Genomic DNA, 20,431 nt, shown 5'->3' on the forward strand with positions numbered 1-20,431 from the left:
CACAGAGCAGCTTGGCTGAGAAGCCAGCTCCTCCTTGGACCAAAGGCTGAACTGGAGTTTAGCCTTTGTGACGTGTGGATGGAACCTGTGACGCAGAAAGGACTTGGGCCAAGGCGGTTGGTCAAAGGAAGGCTCCAGGGTGAAGAGACCCCCACCCCCACTTGGTCTGAGCTCAGGCTCCTCCTGACTCTGCGCTGCTTCTTCTCCCACACCCACCGCACAGTTATTCTCACCCTCCAGAGGGTCATTCTGAGGCTGCTTTCCTCTGGGTTACTTAGGCAGTCATTCCACGTGGCTCCAAAAATCTCTCCAGGGTTCTACTGGACATGACTGTACCCATCCAGAGTCGATTAGTTTTATATGACACTAGATGGTATTTGGATACATCATACATAAATGGAGTATAACTTCTCATTCTTCCAGCTGTACGTGTTGTAGAATTACACTGGTCATGTAATCATATATGCACATAAGCTCATAATGTCTGATTCACTCTACTATCCCTCCTACTCCCATGCCACCTCCCCTCCCTTTGTCTAATCCAAAGCCCTTCTATTCTTCCTTAGGCACCCTCCCCCGTTTTTGTGAATTAGCATCCACAAATCACAGAAAACATTCAGCCTCTGGTTCTTTGGGATTAGCTTATTTTGCCAATGTCATAACTTTGTTCTTTTTTATGACTGAGTAATAGTCCATCGTGTATCTATACCACATTTTCTTTTCCATTTCATCTGCTAAAGGGCACCTAGGTTTCTTCCATAGTTTAGCTATTTAGTGAGTTGAGCTGCTATAAACATTAATGTGGCTGTGTCACATTAAGTCATTCAGGCACAACTCGAGGAGTGGGATAGGTGTGTTTCATTTTGCAATTGATGGTTTTGTGTTTGCTTTTCTCTCCTGGTCACTCCATATCCAAACATAAAGCACGTCCAACATCCTTGTGTTTTCTAATTAAGAAACAGTGGAAAAGGCACAATTCTGACTTTGACACTCACATTGGCTGCTTCCACTGTGGACCAGTGTAGGGACATGCTCTTCTAGGTGCCCCATGGTGCATGGTAGTCTGCTGTCCCTGCTGCCTATTGCATCACTGTGACCACACCCAGCTGTGACCTCTGCTGGACCCTGCACTGCAAAGACCCATATTGCTTCCACCTTGGGATCAGGAAATGGAGAAGGCAGGCTAAGGATCAGAGGGCACACACCCCATTCCCTCTGGAAAGGCAGGAAACAAAGGGACAGGTGTCTGTTTGTCACTGCCACAACACGCTCCCCATCTTCTCCTGTGGGGTACAGTGGTCCACATGCTGGACTTACAGTGGCCAACACCCTGTCACACAACCAGGTAGCCAGCTGCTATCATCCTGTGGAACCTTGACAGGGCTTAGATGTGGCAGCTGCCACCACCCTGCATCCTTGCTGGGACACTTGTCCACACCTTTGGGACTATTGGAAGTAAGATTATCTGTGGAAACCATGTCCCACCCCACCACCCAATGCTGCTTCTGTCACCCCCTCCTTCGGTCCCTGCAGGTGTCTTGGTTGCCCAGAAGACTCTGCTTGACCACTGCAACAGTGCAAAATGGGGTCCAGCAGGCAGGCAACTGACTATGTGCACAGACCCACCCTCCTGTCATGGACCACACAATTCCTCCTGCGCTCATTGGGCCATTCTGACACCGCTGTTCCATGTACTGCCCACCCTGTGATCCAGAATAGGCCCTGGTAAAGCCTCTGGCAGATGGATTTTAAATGTTTTATGTTCTTTTTACTTATACATGCCAGTGGAATGCATTTTGACACATTATAGGTACATGGAGTTTAACTCCCCATATTTTGGCTGTACATGATGAGGATTTACACTGGCCATGAATCCATACGTGAACATAGGAAAGTTACATCTGGTTCATCCTACTATCTTTCCTTTTCTCATCCCTTTTCCCTTCCCTTCATTCCCGTTTGTCTTATCCAATGAAGTCTATTCTTCCCTCCCCACCCCTTTATTGTGCATTGGCACCCACATATCAGAGAACATTCAATCTTTGTTTTTTGGGATTGGCTTATTTCATTTAGCATGATAGTCTCCATCTCCAGTTCCATCTGCTTACCAGCAAATGTCATAATTTCATCCCATGGGACAATTGTCCAATGGGTTAAAACATAATAAACGCACTGTACAATTCAAAGGCAGCATCTCCATCTCGCCACTCCTCCTGCCCATTGTGGAGTCCTGTCAAGTCCCCACTGTTCTTTCTCAACATTTTATGATCATTTGGCTTCCTTGTATCTCCATGTGCTTCTAGAGAGCTTTAAAATTCTTTTTTTTTTTGTAGCGTGCTGATTTATTTTTAAATTAAGTAATTAATTTTAATTAGGTGTATATGACAGCAGAATACATTGTGATTTACCGTACACAATTGCAGCCCAACTTTTCATTTTTCTGGTTGTACACGATGCACCATTTGTGCATTCATACATGGACCTAGGGTAATGATGTCCATCTCATCCCACCATCTTTCCAGCCTCCATTTCCCCCTTCCCACCCCTCCCTCCCTTTGCCCCATCAAAGTTCCTCCATCCCCCCTTCTCCAATTATGGATCAGCATCCACTTATCAGAGAGAACATTCAGCCTTTGATTTGAAATAGCTGCAGAGTCCTGCGCTTTCCTTGGCGGCTTGGCGGCCGAGTGGCCGACCAGCCAGCAGGGGGCGCACTGTCCGCCCCGCTCCCTCCCAGCGCCCGCTTCAGCTAACGGAAGCCTGGACGGCTGGAGGCTGCGGGATGGCGGTGCCGCTCAGGTCCCGCTCTGGTCGCTACCTGCGCTGCCCGGGCGCGGCATCCACTGGCCCGGCCTCACGATCCGCCCGTCGCCGGCAGGTGTGCAGAGCCGGACCGGCCGAGGCGGCCATTTCCGCGGCCTGAGACCCGCGGCCCGCGGCAGCTCAACCAGAACTTCGGGCGCCTCTGTCCCGCTAGGACGCTGCCTGCCCCGCGCGCCAGGGCGGCCGGCGGGCAGGTGTCCTCCGGGAGGAGCCTCTGGGACCCGGGGCGGGCGGGGATGGCGCGCAGCAACCCGTGTCTCTCTTACCTCTGTCCCTGTGGTGCCCGCTGATGGGGACTGGGTGCCGCCTGGGGCGCCCTGGAGCTGGGGAGGGGCGGCGGTTGAGCGCCTGAGGGAACCCGCACCCACCTGTCCGCAGGCGCGGGGTGGGGGCCAGGTGAGTGGTCAGTGAGCATGCGTGGGCTTCAGGTGGTGCAGAGGGAACACCGCGGGCTGTGCCAGTTGTGCCTCCAGGCAGGAGCACCAGAGGATGAACCACAGGCCTTGCTTGGCTGCCTCCTAGCTTTCCCTGAGGATGACCACTCACTCTGAAAGCTCCTTTTTCCACTGCTTCCTTTTGTACCTGGGCAAACACTTTGTCATGAGCCATGCTCTGTGATTTGTGTTTCTAAGTTTGATTATTCACTTTCTATAGATCAATTATGAATCTCTCCAATTAGGACTTTAATGTTTTTCTCAAAACTCAGTTTTTGTTTTTGACCTACAAGCAACCAAAAACTTAGCCTTTAATGCATGCCTTTTTCTTCATTAATTCAGCTAAGAAATATGTATGGATCACCCACTGTGTGCATTGTGCTGGGCACTGTACTGGACACCCTCCATGCATATTTGATTAAGGCCTAGGCTTTTGCATCACATGTCCTTTCAGTTTGGTGGAAAAGAGAAGAGAATCAATTGCTCATTATCTTTCTTGCTTGGCATGATCTCAGCCAATACTCTCAAATTTCACTTTTGTTCAAGGATTCTGATTCTTGCAAGAACATTTTAATTTCTTTGGGGAGTTCATTTAGTATCTGAAATTTTGTGTGTATTTTATGCTGCCTTTCTATAATATGCCTTTACTGGCTTTTTAAAGTGCACATATGTAACTTTTCTGGAGACAAAAATGAGGCCTTTACCTATAATGGGGTCCTGTTTGGTTTTTAACACAGTATGCAGTGTGGTTACTGCTGAAGCTGAAAACCTGGTATTCTTTCTCAGTAGTGGTAATGTTTTTCTGGCAATTGCCATACTAGGCCTTTCACATTCTTGGAGTATATTGGAACTTTATGAATATAGAAATGTTTAACAGGCTTCTGACTTTATCCCATGTAACACTTGAATTGAGAGTCTCTTGTTTTCTTTGTATATACTCATACCCCAAGTTCACAACTTAATTTTGAAGTTTATCTTTCATTTGATGAACTTTTCCCCCTCACAAAGATTCCAAGTTTTTCTCAACTCATGAAGCCGATGATACATAAACAACTGTAAAGAGAACCACAAACTGAGATGTGTTTCTCTGCTATCTTCATCTAGACACAGTTATGTCTGTCTCCTATCCTACCCCACCTTGGCCTTATGATAAAAATTCATAACCCAGCAGAATTACAAAGTGTTAAGTCCACAAATAATTGCCAAGTCCTGTTCAAAGTCATTCTTTCTCACCTGCCTTTACCTGTCCTTTGATTTTGAATAGCTTGTGCTGTTTTGGAGCCTTCGTTTCTTAAAAGTTAAAATGGACTGGTAGAGAATAAATACAGCACAGGAGGAGTGATTTCAGTGACTTAGTCACAAACCAACACAAAATATTTTAATGAATGAATGGGATTCAATTGTCATTTTGTAAATGATCATCTTTCTTCCTTTTCTGGTAGGGTTTTTAGACCCTGAGGAGGAATTGGAGCTGATCCACATTATGGGAATGGAAACCACCGAACCTGAGCCAGACAGTGCAGTGCAGCCTGCCTCTTGTTCTGATGACCTTTGATGCCAAATGAGACTCTGAGAAGATCACTCCATTGAAGACTGTTCTAAGAAAAAGCAGGATCAGAAGAGATTGGGAACTCAAAGAGGTCTTGAGACCAATGTTAAACACTTTGCTAGAATCTGGATCAGTTCATGGGGATTTTAGATCTAGAGACGAGAGTGGTGATGAGAGCAGTTTAGTTTCCATGAACCTATGGAAATGAAACCTCTGGAAATTAATCCATCATGTCCAACAGAAGAAAATGATGTATCTGTCCTGATTCCTGTGGGGGACCAACTACCAGAAGCCCGTCTTTCCACTGATGTTCCAGAAAAAACGGTTCCAATCCAAATCACAGCTTTCCACCAGAAACCACGGGTGAGACAGTGGTCCATTCGACGGCAGGGCACTTCCAGACTGAACTTTTTAAAAAATTTATTTATTTGTTCTAATTAGTCATACATGACAGCGGAATTCATTTTGATTCATAGTACACAAATGGAGCACAACTTTTTATTTCTCTGGTTGTACACAAAGTAGAGTCACATCATTCGTGTCTTCCCATATGTATCTAGGGTAATGATGTCCATCTCATTCCACCATCTTTCCTACCCCCATGGCCCTCCCTTTCCATCCCTCCCCTTTGCCCTATCCAAAGTTCATCCATTCCTCCCTTGCCCCCTCCCCCATTATGGATCAGTATCTACTTATCAGAGAAAACATTCACATTCAGTTTCAAGTGATATTCCTACTAGCCCCGACTGCATATGCATTGTAATGGATTGATTATATTCCAGGGATTTTTCAAGACAACAGATTTGGACATTTGGACATCAGTGATAAATTGAGTACTGAGCTCTTCCAGGACAAAAGTGAGGAGGCTTCCCTTGACCTAGTGTTTGAGCTGGTAAGTCAGCTACAGTGTCACACTCACAAAGAGAATGGAATTGAAATTTGCATGGAGTTTCTGCAAGGCACTTGTATTTATGGCAGGAATTATTATTCATGCTTAGAGCACTGTATATTGTTTTTCCTATTTCAAGAAAATTTACCATTTGTCAAAGAAACCAACTTCCCATTTAAAATTGTCTGTTAACTATGAAAGCTGTATACTTGAGTCATTTGTATATCTCTTCATACTGTAGTGGTCTTTCCTTTGTTATTGACTGATACAGTACCCTGATTACAAGGTTATTTTGTACTTGTCTTAATACATTAGTATAATAACAACTGCTTAAAAATAAACTAAAATAAAAGTACCATGTGAAATTGATGATTACTGTAATCAAGCTAATTAACATATCCACCCACTCACATATGTGTGTGTGTGTCTGTGTGTGTTTGTGTTTGTGTGTGTGTGTAGTGAGAACACTTTCAAGCAGAACAATTAAAAATTTTTTTTTAGTTGTAGTTGGACACAATACCTTTCTTTTATTTATTTTTGTGTGGTGCTAAGGATTGAACCCAGGACCTCACATGTGCCAAGCAAGTGCTCTGCAACTGAGCCATAACCCCAGCTCACAGAGCAGCAAATTTAAGCATACAACAGAGTGTTATTCACGGTGGGGACCCAGTTGTAGGACAGATGTCCAGAATTGGCTCATGCTGCATCACTGAAGTTTTGTACTCTTTGGGTAACAGCTCCTGTTTTCCTAAACCCCGAGCTCCTGGGAACCACCATCCTGCTCTCTGCTTTTACAGAGCAACTGGTTTTGATTCCACACTTCATTGAGGTCATAGAGCACGACCTTCTACATTTGCTTTTTTCACTTAGAATAATGTCTCCTAAAGCTCATTAGGGTTTCAAATCACAAGATTTCCTGCATTTTGAAGGCAGAATATTGTTCTGGGTGTCAAATGGTTGACATGTTTTTGTATGTGGACCTAATCTTAAAACACCAGTTAAGAAAATTAATGAGATTTTTTTCAGAAGTGATTTATGAAACATTACTTTTATTTGTTTTAGTACCAGGAATTGAACTCATGGGGGGTTAACACTGAGCCATATCCCAGCGCTTTTTGTTTGTTTGTTTGTTTGTTTGTTTGTTTTCAAATTTTGAGACAGAGTCTTGTAAAGTTGTTTAGGGCCTTGCTAAATTGCTGAGACTGGATTTGAACTTGCAATTCTCCTGCTTCAACCTCCCAAGCTCTGGAAAGTAGTATAGAAATCCCTCAGAAATCTTGCAATGAAACAAGCATTTGAACTAGTTATCCCACTCTTTGGCATATACCCAAAGTACTTAAAATGGGCATACCATAAGGATGCACCCACATCAATATTTTTTGCACCTTAATTCACAATAGCTAAGCTCTGGAACCAACCTAGGTGGCATTCAACAGATGAATGGAAAAAAATACACACACATAAACACAGGAATATTTCTCAGCCATAAAGGATGAAATTATGACATTTGCTGGTAAGCAGATGGAACTGGAGATGGAGACTATCATGCTAAATGAAATAAGCCAATCCCAAAAAACAAAGATTGAATGTTCTCTGATATGTGGGTGCCAATGCACAATAAAGGGGTGGGGAGGGAAGAATAGACTTCATTGGATAAGACAAACGGGAATGAAGGGAAGGGAAAAGGGATGAGAAAAGGAAAGATAGTAGGATGAACCAGATGTAACTTTCCTATGTTCACGTATGGATTCATGGCCAGTGTAAATCCTCATCATGTACAGCCAAAATATGGGGAGTTAAACTCCATGTACCTATAATGTGTCAAAATGCATTCCACTGGCATGTATAAGTAAAAAGAACATAAAACATTTAAAATCCATCTGCCAGAGGCTTTACCAGGGCCTATTCTGGATCACAGGGTGGGCAGTACATGGAACAGCGGTGTCAGAATGGCCCAATGAGCGCAGGAGGAATTGTGTGGTCCATGACAGGAGGGTGGGTCTGTGCACATAGTCAGTTGCCTGCCTGCTGGACCCCATTTTGCACTGTTGCAGTGGTCAAGCAGAGTCTTCTGGGCAACCAAGACACCTGCAGGGACCGAAGGAGGGGGTGACAGAAGCAGCATTGGGTGGTGGGGTGGGACATGGTTTCCACAGATAATCTTACTTCCAATAGTCCCAAAGGTGTGGACAAGTGTCCCAGCAAGGATGCAGGGTGGTGGCAGCTGCCACATCTAAGCCCTGTCAAGGTTCCACAGGATGATAGCAGCTGGCTACCTGGTTGTGTGACAGGGTGTTGGCCACTGTAAGTCCAGCATGTGGACCACTGTACCCCACAGGAGAAGATGGGGAGCGTGTTGTGGCAGTGACAAACAGACACCTGTCCCTTTGTTTCCTGCCTTTCCAGAGGGAATGGGGTGTGTGCCCTCTGATCCTTAGCCTGCCTTCTCCATTTCCTGATCCCAAGGTGGAAGCAATATGGGTCTTTGCAGTGCAGGGTCCAGCAGAGGTCACAGCTGGGTGTGGTCACAGTGATGCAATAGGCAGCAGGGACAGCAGACTACCATGCACCATGGGGCACCTAGAAGAGCATGTCCCTACACTGGTCCACAGTGGAAGCAGCCAATGTGAGTGTCAAAGTCAGAATTGTGCCTTTTCCACTGTTTCTTAATTAGAAAACACAAGGATGTTGGACGTGCTTTATGTTTGGATATGGAGTGACCAGGAGAGAAAAGCAAACACAAAACCATCAATTGCAAAATGAAACACACCTATCCCACTCCTCGAGTTGTGCCTGAATGACTTAATGTGACACAGCCACATTAATGTTTATAGCAGCTCAACTCACTAAATAGCTAAACTATGGAAGAAACCTAGGTGCCCTTTAGCAGATTAAATGGAAAAGAAAATGTGGTATAGATACACGATGGACTATTACTCAGTCATAAAAAAGAACAAAGTTATGACATTGGCAAAATAAGCTAATCCCAAAGAACCAGAGGCTGAATGTTTTCTGTGATTTGTGGATGCTAATTCACAAAAACGGGGGAGGGTGCCTAAGGAAGAATAGAAGGGCTTTGGATTAGACAAAGGGAGGGGAGGTGGCATGGGAGTAGGAGGGATAGTAGAGTGAATCAGACATTATGAGCTTATGTGCATATATGATTACATGACCAGTGTAATTCTACAACACGTACAGCTGGAAGAATGAGAAGTTATACTCCATTTATGTATGATGTATCCAAATACCATCTAGTGTCATATAAAACTAATCGACTCTGGATGGGTACAGTCATGTCCAGTAGAACCCTGGAGAGATTTTTGGAGCCACGTGGAATGACTGCCTAAGTAACCCAGAGGAAAGCAGCCTCAGAATGACCCTCTGGAGGGTGAGAATAACTGTGCGGTGGGTGTGGGAGAAGAAGCAGCGCAGAGTCAGGAGGAGCCTGAGCTCAGACCAAGTGGGGGTGGGGGTCTCTTCACCCTGGAGCCTTCCTTTGACCAACCGCCTTGGCCCAAGTCCTTTCTGCGTCACAGGTTCCATCCACACGTCACAAAGGCTAAACTCCAGTTCAGCCTTTGGTCCAAGGAGGAGCTGGCTTCTCAGCCAAGCTGCTCTGTGCTGACCAGCGTTGGACTAGTGTGGACTTGTGCCTAGTGACGAGCCCCCGTGCCCTCCATGGGCAGTCTTCTCACCAAGTGCGGTCGCAGGCTGCGCCGCAGGGCCCTGGTGGCCCGTCAAACTCCCCTGCGCCTCGCCCGGGAGGCTCCCTCTCCTCACAGGGCCCACCCGGCTGCACCTGCCGCTCCCCCCAGCCCTGCCAGCAGGCGCTTCCTCCAGGATCGCCGACCTCCACCTCGGGGGCCTCCTGCTGCTGGCAGGGACAGAGGCCCGCTCCTCTGTCGGGGGATCCTGCTGCCCGCGTCCTGGGGGCCGTTCCCCAAAAAGCCGGTGCTATCGAGGAACAACTCCCGGATGTTCGGCCCCTGGACAGCAGTAAGGGTCCCCCCTCCTGGGCGCTGGCCACTCCTCCTGCCTCCAGTTCCTCAGCTCATCCACCAAGCTGAGGGGCCCATGACAGCTGCTCGCTGCCCTCTTGGTGCCCCTAAGGAAGCCGAGCTCAGGGCCCAGGAACATCCAGAAAACCGCAAGACCCATCAGGAGGAGGAGCAGGAGGAGGAGGAGGAGAAGGAGGAGGAGGAGGAGGAGGAGGAGGATGAGGAGGAGGATGAGGAGGAGGAGGAGGAGGAGGAGGAGGAGGAGGAGGAGGAAGAGGAGAAGTACGAGGAGGAAGAGGAGGAGGAGGAGGAGGAGGAGGAGGAGGAGGAGAAGTACGAGGAGGAAGAGGAGGAGGAGGAGGAGGAGGAGGAGGAGGAGGAGGAGGAGGAGGAGAAGGACGAGGAGGAAGAGGAGGAGGAGGAAGAGGAGAAGGACAAGGAGGAAGAGGAGGAGGAGGAGGAGGAGGAAGAGGAGAAGGAGGAGGAGGAGGAAGAGGAGGAGAAGGAGGAGAAGCTGAAGAAGGAGGAGAAGCTGAAGGAGGAGGAGAAGGAGGAGGAGGAGAAGAAGACGGAGGAGGTCACTCGGGGAGACCTCAGTGCCCTGGAGGCCAGTTCTTGGCCCCCAGAGAGAAATAGTGTTCTCCAGAGGCCCCCCGTGTCGCCCAAGAAGTGGATCTGCCTGTCTGCCTCCCCATCCATCCAGGGAGAGCAGGGCCTGAAGCCCACCTGTGTTCTATCCCAGGGTTGGCCCTCACTAACTGCTGCTTCCAGGAGGCCACATAAAAGAAAGCTGTTCATGCCAGTGGCCCTGCCATCACTGATTGCCTGGCATCAGGATGGGCTGCCCCCACCTGCAAAGCGGCCACTTTTATGTTCAAAAGGCACCCTGAGGAGGGTTCAGAGTGCCAGAAGTAACCACGTGAAGCCTGAGACACAGGTCGCCCAGGGCGGAAGAGAGGCTCTGGAGGACTGCACCACCACTGTCCATTCATCCTCCCCACCTGCAGGCCCTACCTGGAATGCAGGCCCCCTCCCCCCACCCACTGACCCCTCCCCCATCCCAATGGAATTCGAGCCTGCTGGGCCCCTGAACCTACCCATCCCTCCACCTTCCCCCTCATCTAATATTCCACTGCCTCTTCCCAGGAAACCTCCTTCTCCCTTTAGCCCCAGTCCCCATGTTGGAATTACCCCGAATGTGTTTCACCTTCCCACACCTCCTACCCAGGTCCCTTTCCCCTCCAATCCTACCTCTTCCAGAATGGAATCCCCAACCCCCATGTGCATAGATCCTCCTCCTCCTCCTCCTTCTCCTTTTCCTCTTCCTCCCCCTCCCCCTCCTTCTCCTTGTCCTCCTCCTCCTCCTCTTCCATTTCCTTCTCCTCTTCCTTCACTTTTTTCTCCTGCTCCTCCTCCCCCTCCTCCTCCCCCTCCTCCTCCTCCCCCTGGTCTTTCTCCTAGTCCTACTCCCTCTCTTCCTCCTCATTCCCCTTCTCCTTTTCCTCCTGCTCCTCCTGCTCCTCCTCCTCCTCCTCCTGCTCCTCCTCCTCCTCCTCCTCCTCCTTTTCCCTCTCCCCCTTCTCCATTTCCACTTCCTCCTGCTCCTATTCCTCCTCCTCCTCCTCCTCTTCCTGCTCCTCCTCCTAGTGTTCCCTCTCCTTTGGCTGCTCCTCCTGCTGCTCCTCTTCCTCCTCCTCCTCATTCCTTCCCAAGACCCACTCCTGTCCCTTCCACCCCAAAGCCCAATATCCAGGGCCAGTACTCCACCAGGAGTGTCCCTCCCATCCTAATAGCCATGTCATCGGCTCACCTTCCCCAGAATCCCGCTGTGCTGCCTGAGGACACGGCCATGGACACCACTCCCCCTTCCATGGCGGTCATTTTGTCCTCTCCTACATCCAGTGGCAGCAGTGTCCATGGCCATAGGCAGCACAGGCAGCCAGCAAAGGGACAAGTCCTCCCCAGCCCTGCTGCTCCTCTTCCTCCTCCTCCTCATTCCTTCCCAAGACCCACTCCTGTCCCTTCCACCCCAAACCCCAATACCCAGGGCCAGCACTCCACTAGGAGTGCCCCTCCCACCCTAATAGCCATGTCATCGGCTCACCTTCCCCAGAATCCCGCTGTGCTGCCTGAGGACACGGCCATGGACACCACTCCCCCTTCCATGGCGGTCATTTTGTCCTCTCCTGCATCCAGTGGCAGCAATGTCCATGGCCATAGGCAGCACAGGCAGCCAGCAAAGGGACAAGTCCTCCCCAGCCCTGCTGCTCCTCTTCCTCCTCCTCCTCATTCCTTCCCAAGATCCACTCCTGTCCCTTCCACCCCAAACCCCAATACCCAGGGCCAGCACTCCACTAGGAGTGTCCCTCTCACCCTAATAGCCATGTCATCGGCTCACCTTCCCCAGAATCCCGCTGTGCTGCCTGAGGACATGGCCATGGACACCACTCCCCCTTCCATGGCGGTCATTTTGTCTTCTCCTGCATCCAGTGACAGCAATGTCCATGGCCATAGGCAGCACAGGCAGCCAGCAAAGGGACCAGTCCTCCCCAGCCCCCCAACCCTTCAGTTCTCTCAACCCAACCGCAATCTGTCCCATTCCATTGTCCCACCACCCGCCCCTCAGCCTGCTTCTAGGCACCCTGCTGGACAGCAAAGAGCCTCTCTTCCCAATGCCCCCACGGTTACCACACTGCCAGTGCAGGACCACTCACCGGCCTCCACCCTGGCACAGAGGGCATCAGCACCACCAACCTCCCAGGCTGCCAGTGAAGAGCCCATGGATACGACCCCTCCTTCGAAGGCTGTCAAGTTCTAGTCACCTCCTGCCTGCCAAGTTCTTACACTGACTCAGTTTGGTAAGCAGGGCAGACACGTCGACAGCTATTTCTATATTGTAGGCCTGGTGCCACATATTTGCGATTTGTTGGCTTTTCACATAATAGCTGAAGACATAATCACCAATGAAGCAGTGCATATGTATACGTGCACACACACACACACACACACACACACACTCTCACACACACACATACACAGAAATGCCACAGTCTTTGTCTCTAAGTTTCAGAAGTGGGCAAACTTGAAAATTTTCTGAAACTATAAAGGAGACTAAAGAGATGTGATAAGTGTATGAACTGTGGGAGCCTGGACTTAAATCAAGCATGGAGGATGACAACAGGACAACTAAGAAACTGGGCTATAGACTAGAGGAAAGTATTGTGTCAATGTTAGTTTCCTGAATGTAGGAATTTTCCAGGGTTATGGGAGAGAATGTGCTGTCCTGGACAATTCACAGCACAGTAAAGGCATTAAGTGCACAGGGGTAGGAGACACAAATACTCTTCTCAAACTGTTCAGAAAGGTTGAATTAGGGAAAGAGGCAAGATAAAGTACATGTGGCAAAATGTGAAAAGTCTGTGACTCCTCCTAGACATTCCAAAGAACTCTCATGGAGAGACAGGAAATAAAGTTTGTCCAGGCAGTTTCAATGGTCTTCCCTCCCCCACTAGGAAGAAAAGTTTGGCATTCATTTGCAAACACACTTCAATATTTCACATGTATAGATGAATCTTTCAACTATTATAATATAGACCTGTCTCCCTCATTAATGATGTGTTAAAAATCTGTAAAAGCTGTTTGCTCAGCAAGATTACTTCAACAAGATTGATTAGATCAATTAGGAAAGAATTCCCATATGGAATTCTCTTAACAGTATTTCTAAAGTTTGAAAATCCTGCAGAGTAAAAAATATCTAAAATTACTATAAAGAGTAAATAACAATGGATTGGAACTGATGTAACAATGACTGCAGATTGTGTTTACATAGAAAAACACAATTGGGCTTTACAGGAGGAAATGTGAGCAGGCCAGAAACAGGGCAGCAATGAAGTTACGTAAGTTGTCAAGAGTTTGATAGCACCATGACGTTGATCATAAAACTGTTCCATGATGTGTGTCCTCATGAGAACCCTGAGGTGCCCGTTTCCATGACTCTGTACACTATGCTTTGCTTTGCTTCACATTCTCTATATTGAAGAAGCTGGAGTAGAGCAGCTTTCTATTTCTCAGAAAGATTAAATTTAATCTCAATTAAAGGAAGACCTTTCTAACATGTGGGACATGAGTAGTCACATTGGGTCTGGCCTTGTGATCCTCAGGTGGCGTATTTGTCATCAAATATAGCAGTTGACCTTGTGGGGAGGATCAGTATTCAGGGTCAGTACCAAGCAGCAGAGAACTCAGCCCATCACAGGTCGAAAGCAGAGCACTGCAGCACCAAGGGAATGGGGTTCTTGACTCAGCTAACCATTGGCGAATTAGGCTAAGGCTTGTTGAATATTTGTTGATACTTGCCCTCAACTAGCTCTGAACTATGAATAAATATATCTGAGCCGCTGGCTCCGACAGAGGGCAAGATGGAAGCACCCAATAGAGAATACTATGAACCAATGTTCTTTTCCCTGGAAGTGTCTTTCTTACTCTGATTTTTCTACTCCTTCCCATTTGCAGGCCCCACCTCCTTGGCCATAAAACTGAACTCACCACCTGGACTGGCCCATCAGGAAACTCAAACTTCCCCAAAGAAACAAAGCCTTCAAGGTGGAGAGGTGTTCCATATGGAGACCACCCAAGTGGAGGAAGGGGAAAAGAAAATCAGACACACTGGCATGCGGACTGGTCCACACTGTTTATTTTTTGCATTAGCTTCAACCAAAGGAGGAACGGTAGTTTTATTGTCTCAGTGAGACCCTCGATATCATTCATTGTCTTCTGAAGAGACTTCTGGTCACTGCGGAATAGAAGAAAAGATACTCATGCTCAAATTCCATTCCACTGTAAAGTGCACAAAAAGAGTACTACCACATGAAAAATTCATGTGTCAGGAAAAAGAATTCTTGAAAGAATGATCACAATTTTTATTACATGTTTTGGCCATGAGTCATTTATTCCCTTTATGATTTTTTTTTTAATTTCTGGGGAACTAAAGTAGAACTTGCAAATGAGAAAAGTTAACATTCTTCACTTTTAATAAAATATGGGTGTGTTTTATAAACTAATTCATAGATCTTACATCTTATTAGCTTCATCTCTTTAATTCCAATCTGACAACGAGAATAACTGCTCAATAAACTTAAGATAATACTACTAACCTGAATAAAAAACAGATTAATAATAAGATTTCATCAGTTCATCTGTCAAATCAATACTTAGGAATTAATTGTGCATTGTCAATTTCATTTTAGTTTACTTAGTACTATATATTTGGGTGCTTCCCTATGATTTTGATCTAAATATATAAGGAAATAATATTTTTAGATTGCTATAATAAAATCTGTCAAAGTTATGTTTATTTTTATGGTAATTTCTTTCTCTTCCATTTCAAAGTGTGAGGGAAAAGAAATTTATCTGTTCAAATTCTATTTTATGTTTTGTTTTAACAATTACCAAAAGTCTTTCTTGAATATATATATATAATTTCTGGAATAGGATGATTATGATAAAATGTGAGGATACAACTAGAGTAGTAGTTACAACACTAACTCCATATGCAATGTGAAGGTCAAGAGTAATTACTCATTCATAAGTATTTATTGAGTATATTCTCTGCATGGTACTACCTATAAATTGGTGATGAGCAAAATAAATATGGCCATTACTTTCAAGTAATTTCAGACTAATGGGAGGGTAATGCTTTTAGGAAACAAAAGTCTGAAAGAATTGCAGTGTTTAAGCACTCTATCATAATTCCCTTGGTGACAGGAACAGAGACTGGAGACAATAAAGATCTTTTTTGTCTTAGTTTGGAGGAAGTAACTAATTTTCATATATAAAAGTGTGGTTATGTTAGGAGACATCAGAGGACAATAAGGTAATAAGGGATATAGAAATACTGTGGTTTGCCTAACTAATGGGGTGATTTCCATCAGGAAGGATAGAAACTATGTAAAGTTTGAGGTGTAACCTAAAAACTTAAGCTGCAGTTATAAAGAATGCTCTGGGAGAGCAGTAAATTGAATGTAACTAAAAGAGATCACTTTAAGGAAAAATACTAGACAATACAAGAAAAGAAAATGCTACAAGGGAGAAAGGAATATAAACAGACATACAAATATCTGAAAACTTCCAAAAGATCAGGAATCATGCCTGTGGACCTTGGGAACCTAAAACTTAGAAAGAATTCAGAAAGAACTTGTTAACACAATTATGGGAAGTTAAGAGCGTATGACGAAAGTAGTTTTCACTGTATATATGTTATAGTCTCTTAAGTTAACTCCTCCTAAGTGGAGTCATCATTCACTGCATTGTCTATGTTGAGTTTGTGTGTATAAATACAATCCAAACAAAGTGACATAACACATTCAATTAGTGTAACCCACCCAGGAAGCTCAGCCCAGGCTGTGGGCTTGAACTCACCAACCCTTCAACCCTGAATAGCAGCAATGGGCTGCTTGGTCTTGTGGATATGATGTCAACCCAGATGCCCTTGTGCACATCACTCAACAGCTGGCTAGGCTTTCCTATAGTGCAGTGCAGGGGTTTAGAGTCTCCAGGACAGGCTTGAACTTTGTCACAGGTGGGCTGGATATGGGACATCATATCCAGACTTACCATTTGCCAGCTTCCCTCTCAGGCATGAAGTGGTCTTGAAACCTGCACTGCTGGGCCTGGAGGGAAAGCTGGTCTTGAAGTGCTCATTCAAGTCCTGGGGTCCACACTGAAGCCCAGGGTTAAACACTGTGCATCTAAAACACTCACTGTGGAGCCTAGAGGAGATCTGCATGTATGCCTGACCTGACACCATCACAAAACCCACACTCTGGTTTGATGGTAACCTGCTTGATCTGAGCTGGGCAATTTTCCTGACCTTCAACCTGGCTAAGATATTCATTGCTAGCTAAAGGGGCTTCCTAAAAACTCACGTATTTGCCTCCATGGCCTTGCTCTTGCCCCGCAAATGTATGTAAATTTTATTGTTTCTAGTTTTTCTGACTCTTTTTATGCACCTATCTTGCTTTCTGATTAGATGTCAAAGAAAGGTGTGACATATGTTCATGGTAATGTGTGGAGCTAGACATTATGCAAATTTGGAATAACAACATGTTTTGTGTGTGCAGAAGATTGAGCCAAAGGTGCTCTTCCATTGGGCTTTACAAAACTCTTTTACTTTTTATTCTAAGACAGGGTCTCACTACTTTTGGGATACTACCCTAGAACTCAACAACTTCTTGCCTCAGCCCCTGAATTACTGGGATTATAGGAATGCACCACCACACCTGGATTGACTAATAATTTTTAAGTCCCTTTCCCTTATTTCTTAAATTTGAACCACATATTTTAGAGGAAAGCCTCATCTTCACCACGGTATGGAATGTAATCTCCCATCGAACAGCATGGTCCAGTGCTGCCTGAGAATCTGGGCTAAGCACTGTGTGTCCTGGGCTCACTAGGTCACTTCTGGTCATCATTACTGGGGGGTGGATGTGGGAACATGTATAGATTGGGACCTGGAAGATAATGTAGCTTTCCATCTCTGTTTAAGACAAGCGAGTGGCCAATGAGCCAGGAGGCCCTTGTGACTCTCAAAGCATCTAAACAAAATCCTCACCATGTACTGTCTTAACCTGAAAAATTTAGTGGCTTTCTGACTTGTCTTGAACATTTAGCTTTAACATTGCTTAAACTCTGATGTTTTAAGGCAGCTCAATGAGACATTCTTAGAACCTAGCGTCAGGAAGACCAAAAACCAAGTTCTAAGAGGTGAAAGAAACTCAGGCAGCTACTGTCTCTCCCAGAACAGTGGCTTCTCTTCTATAAATATGTCTGCTTTTCTCTCTGTATTGAGGGAAGGAGGTGATTCACAAAGAGGGGAATGGCCAGCAGAGTTAGAGGTTGCAGAGGTATCCTTTAGAACCCAGCAGGCTTTGAATGGAGCTACTGGGCTCAGTGTCAAGGAGAAGCTCAGGCAAGATAGCTTCAGTGGGCTGGGGAGGCAAGGAACTCTCCTGGAAAGGCTTGAGAAATGTCTGATAGGTTGCCAGATGGCTTTTTTTTATTTTAATATTTTTAGTTGTAGATGGACACAATACCTTTATTTTGTTTTAGTTGTTGTTTTTTTTTTTTTTTTTAATATGGTGCTGGGGATCAAACCCAGTGCCTCTCCTGTGCTAGGCAAATGCTGTACCACTGAGACACAGTCCAAGCCCCAGATGGCTTTTTGATACTTGATTATATTTTAACATTCTCTAGCTAACCAAAACTTTTTAAAAGGACTTTAGAGAGATATAAGACCTTTCCTGGGGTTATGTATCTAGTATGTGGCAAAGACAGGAGTCAAATGCAGGAATGTCTGCCCTTGAGCTCTTTATCATGGTGGTTTTACTATCACTTTCTTTAGGACCACACATGTGCAGTCACTTAGCCAGTCTTCTTGATATATTTGAGTCGAGAGTGCAGAGTACCACAGGTACTCCACAGAGGAACCAGATTCCAGGTTTTTTCCGCCTCACAAAAAAAAGCACAGCACAAAGAAGGAGTTTTTATTCTTAATCCAGCTATTTAGCTGGACTTGCTACAGATGTAATTGTCTCTTTGGTCCCAGGACCCACTTGAAGTAAATCTACTATTTTGGTGGCTTACTGTCCCTTATCAGAGAATGCACAATGGTAGAGTATTTTGCTATTTCACTTATACATTCTATCTGTAGCTTCCAGAATAAAAGAATAATAGAGACAATTAGTTCTGCTAAATGCATCTTAGAGCCATGTGTTAACTTATCTATGAATTTTCTCCTTAGATGTTTAAATAACACCCCCTGCAATTTAGGTTTCATCAAACAAAGGAGATCTGATTTAAGATGATTCTCTTGGTAAGAAAGCAATTGCTGCTGCAATCTGCCATTCACCTAGAGCCACTGATCCCAGGATAAACATTCATTTATCAGAGAATTCAAAATAAACAACATATGCTGTCGTTTGAAGCACATTGATGGGTAGAATTCCATATTCTTCGAGGTTCTCCTATGTAAGCCTTGCTTCATTTACTTCAGTGAAAATTACTGTAAAATATTAGTTTCATCTTCTTTTACCATTATTTTTAATTCAAACTACAAGCTGGTTAACATTTTAGAAGGTTAGTCCATTACCTTAACCTCATTGTAGTGTTATGTTATTTGAAATTGTCTTTTCAAAGCACTAATGGACATTGAAAAATAGTCTCTTTTTGTAAACCTCTGGAGCCATTCATTCTGCATTATGTTAGTAAGGTGCTTGTGGGGAATCCAGGCATCTGACGGTAACTTTGGCCTTGTATGGTGACCTTCTTGTAGCAACCATATAATCATCTTCTGAAAGTGATAGTCCAGGTGTGAAAGGGTTGTGGCCATGAAGAAATGCTTTTCATTAGAGTTGTTATTGGATTTCAAATCTGTACATCGCAAGCAAAATGACCATGAGATGATAATTAAGTGGTCCCTTTATTATCTCAGACAGGAAAAAAAATTGCAATTCTGGTGATTGCAGAGCCTCTACATTAGAGATTTAAAAAAAATACAACATAAACACTTGCATGAGCACAGATTCTGTTCTTTCATTTTTTAAATGTAGATGATATTTTTTCTTGAATAATGAGTGTCTTGTAGGACAAGAGGCTCTTGACTGAAGGTTAGTGTTGAAATACTTGCTACCTAACAGCAGTATGAGCAGATTGCACAAAGGAGACCACTGTTTCATCACTGAAGTTCAAAACCAAGGTTTCTCTCCAGGAGGGGTGTTTGGAGCCTCTAAAAATTGCAACAGATGGGTATCTCAAATTTAAATTCTTTTGATAATGATTAAGGATTTTTTTTTTTGCTTAAAAATGATGAAAATAAAAGTTTCAGTGACAGTCTTTGAAGATGACAGGAAAAGATCTATCAGAAAATTATAAATTTTTTGTGAGATTCATTTTAAAGCAAGTGGTTTTTGCTTCTCTGTACTATGTGATGTGAATTTTTTGCATTTAAATATAAGTTTTCACTTGGGTTCACCTAAAAATCAGAACGAAACTATAGTTGTTAGCAAGGGTATGTCCAACATTTTTGTAATCGGACTGCACCCAAAGCTTGAAAAAAAAATTTAAATATCCAGTGCAAAAAATAGAGATGATTTCAACAAAACTATAATTGTTAGGTTCTATCTTTTCTCTCTCAGTGATTTTAATAGATATCACCACTAAAAATAAACAAGACCAATGGACAACTCATAGGTTACGATAATGGTGATCATATCTACCTGCCAGTTTTTTTTTTCTGGATGTGATTATAGAAAATTCCATAAACAATATTATGAAGAGATTTTTGTTAATTTCTAACAAATTCTTGAGTTGTTTCTCCTATGTCACTGTCACTAAGTCATTTTGAAAACTTTGCTTTGGAGCCTTAAAGTGTTTCCAGGGATCTGGCTCCCTGACTCAGGCAAAGGCTCTCTTGAATTTTTGAACACTTCATCTTGAATTGTGCTCAATGTGTTGGACTAATGTGATGTACATTGTCTCTCTTAGAAAAGTTGTTATTTTGGTTTTACACTAATGGTTTACTAATTCAATAGCCATGTATCAAATAAATTAATTAAATATCTTTATTGAATCTCAAAAAAACCCAAACCAAAACAAAACAAAAAAAAACCTCTGAAAGCCTTCTCAGGGCTAGCAGCACTGAGCAGCCACCAGCAGCGCGTCCTTCCGCAGAGGTTTCCTTCTC

This window comes from Ictidomys tridecemlineatus, unplaced genomic scaffold (genome assembly GCF_052094955.1).
Source record: "Ictidomys tridecemlineatus isolate mIctTri1 unplaced genomic scaffold, mIctTri1.hap1 Scaffold_102, whole genome shotgun sequence".
NCBI lineage: Eukaryota > Metazoa > Chordata > Mammalia > Rodentia > Sciuridae > Ictidomys > Ictidomys tridecemlineatus.